The following is a 3,437-nucleotide window of genomic DNA, read 5'->3' on the forward strand; positions in this document are numbered from 1 at the left end:
CTTTTTATAACAAACTTTCAAGTGTGGAATGTGAAAACACTTCGAGAACTAATTATAACAACTCCTTAACATTATTTTTGGCGGGGGGTGTTAGGAGAGGCAAGCTGCGAACGTTTTTCTTTTCTTTTCTAGTCAGCCCTTGGTCTGCCTCCTTGTATACTTTTTTTTTTTTTTTTTTTTTTTGCTGGAGACAGTTATGATCAATTACAAAACTTAGCTTCTGCACAAATAAAAAGTGGCTGGATTCTTCTCTGTCTTCACACCCTTTACCTATGTTCATACTGGGTCACTATTTTGGGTTAAGGACCAGATGGCGTCACGTGCTGCACTGGGGTTCGAACTACCTCGCCTGGCCCATAGCTTAAAGCTCTAACCCACTGGACCGCCGCGCCACACCACCATGCTATGCAGCTGGGTTGAACTAACTAACTAAGGGGGAGCATACACATCTAGAATAATTCCATAACAGCTTTATTGGTAAGAAATGTCAGTGACGCCACGTAAAGCGCACAATAAATCTGAGTCTCGTTCGGGAGCAAGAACTCTAACAATACAAAATAGATAACAGTACAGCCATACACGTATACAACGCGCAATAAATCCGTTCCGTGCAGCGCGTTGCTTTGCCCATAAGAATGCTTGCCCGGTCCCGCTTACATGTATACGACGCGCCACAAATAGGGTAAGTTCAGCAGGAGTCCTTGTCCTTGTCCTTGTGTGAGGAAGGAGCAACTTAAGTAGACGGGTGAAGACACGAGGCGCGCCCTGGCCCGGCATGTTCCCCTATTCCCAACCGTACCCACTGGGTCCTCTGCAGAAAAAGGGAGCCTCAGCTGACGTCCTTGGACATGTTAAGATCTAGAGGGACGTCAGATAAGGAAGAAAAATCAAGTATACTTAAGGCAAATGATTCCGAGTTGCAATACCTCAAATTATGAACCGAATGAGGCAAGATGCACCGAGTTTTTACTGATACCTCTTTTTTTCTGGCTTTCTCTTAATGGAAAAATATGAATTCCCGAACCGCACTCAGCACCTCAGTGGAGAGTTTAAGCTGCTATTGAAATGATTCTCTCTCGGGGCCCACGCTGCGAGGAGGAACAAAAACGTGCCTTGGCCCAACACGATGCACCCAGCAAGATTCGTGATTACATTTGTGTGTGGCTGGTTGTGTATTTAAATATTTTTTTCTGTATATTACTATGTATATATGAGACTCTATATCATTCTATTTACCTGTTTCTGTTTATTATTATCTATCAATTTTTATACGTTTCAACTTATCTATTTCTGTTTACTTTTCAAACAATCACTTATATACAGCTATCTATAAAGAGTCATCCATCTCGCTAAACGTCTAAATTCATGTTCTTAACTTTGGGGCAACATGAGTAGTTACATACAAAAAAACTCTTGATTAAACTAATAGCTACTACTCACTACTACTCAGGGTAGGCGGTGGCCGAAGTGGTAGCGTACTGGGCCCACATTCACCGCGTGATGGACGACGCGGGTTCGAATCCCCACGCTACCACTCGGATTTTTCGGATTTTTCGGTGCGTGGCCTAACACATTGCTGCTATTTCGCTATGGCACGCTGATAATTTTTTCTTCTCTCTTTTATTTGCCTCTTCCACATTCCAATGAGTATCGAAAGAGGCTACGACGCATCCTGGTAATTAACACAGACACATGATAAATTCCGTGTGTGATATCATCTCGTGGAAGTCATCTTACTCATCGCCCTTCTCTTTAACGCTACGAAACATGGACAGGGAGGAGGCTGATTTATGAACGTGCTAATCAGGATGGAAGCTGTTTTGACCCACCTAAAAACCGCGCGGTGGACGATTGGATATTGGAGAGAGACAGAAACGTATGCTGGTTAACCACACTACACCACGGAACGAAGGACGCCGACACATCTTATATAATCAGAAGGGAATTGTACAGACCCATCCCCCCGCTGAGCGAAGGTTAGGATACAGCAGGAGAAGCGAGAAGAGATTTTTTTCTTGACTAAGCGTCACGACACAACCATTAGCTTAGCAAATCGCAACATCTCTATAAAAACAAAACTCTGACAGGAACACGAGCCGCCATTAATCACAGAAGGTCGAGATAGCATTCCCTTCTTTTTAAGATACGTAACTTGAATTCGTCTTAGGAGGCACAAGGACGGTGGTGTTCGTGTTGCTAGTAGTGGTGGTGGCTATGGTGGTGGTGGTGGTGGTGGTGGTAGGCTTGGATAATGGTGGTTGTTTTGTTTGTTATGGTGATGGGGATGGCGGCTGTTGTGAAAAATGTTGTTTTTGTTGTTGTTTGTTTACAGAAAAGGAGGCAGCTGAAGGGCTAAAGATAAACAATATATAAATAAAAAGGCCTCTATATGCTGTCCCGAAAAAAAAAAAAAACGAGGCCAGGAGAGTCAAGTGATGGTGGTTGTAAAGTGTAATTGTGGTGATGGTGTGAAGCGAGGAAGTGTTAAGTGTCTTGTGTGTAGTGTAGTAAACGTAAGGAAAAAAAAGGAGGCGCCGGTAATGAGGGTTTAGTTATTAGTGGTTGTGATGGTCGTGGTGATGGTGGTGGTAATCGTGGTGGTAGTTATGGTGGCCCTGGTGGTGTTTATTACAGTGATCGTGAACAATAATAGTGGTAATGAAGGTGGTGGTGGTGGTGGTGGTGGTGGTGGCCCTGGTGGTGTTTATTACAGTGATCGTGAACAATAATAATGGTAATGAAGGTAGTGGTATTGGTGGTGGTGGTGGTGGCCCTGGTGGTGTTTATTACAGTGATCGTGAACAATAATAATGGTAATGAAGGTAGTGGTATTGGTGGTGGTGGTGGTGGCCCTGGTGGTGTTTATTACAGTGATCGTGAACAATAATAGTGGTAATGAAGGTAGTGGTAGTGGTGGTGGTGGTGGTGGTGGCCCTGGTGGTGTTTATTACAGTGATCGTGAACAATAATAGTGGTAATGAAGGTGGTGGTGGTGGTGGTGGCCCTGGTGGTGTTTATTACAGTGATCGTGAACAATAATAGTGGTAATGAAGGTGGTGGTGGTGGTGGTGGCCCTGGTGGTGTTTATTACAGTGATCGTGAACAATAAAAGTGGTGATGAAGGTAGTGGTGGTGGTGGTGGTGGTGGTGGTGGCCCTGGTGGTGTTTATTACAGTGATCGTGAACAATAATAGTGGTGATGAAGGTAGTGGTGGTGGTGGCCCTGGTGGTGTTTAGTACAGTGATCGTGAACAATAATAGTGGTAATGAAGGTAGTGGTAGTGGTGGTGGTGGTGGTGTTGGCCCTGGTGGTGTTTATTACAGTGATCGTGAGCAATAATAGTGGTAATGAAGGTAGTGGTGGTGGTGGTGGTGGTGGTGGCCCTGGTGGTGTTTATTACAGTGATCGTGAACAATAATAGTGGTAATGAAGGTAG

This window comes from Eriocheir sinensis, unplaced genomic scaffold (genome assembly GCF_024679095.1).
Source record: "Eriocheir sinensis breed Jianghai 21 unplaced genomic scaffold, ASM2467909v1 Scaffold699, whole genome shotgun sequence".
Taxonomy (NCBI): Eukaryota; Metazoa; Arthropoda; class Malacostraca; order Decapoda; family Varunidae; genus Eriocheir; species Eriocheir sinensis.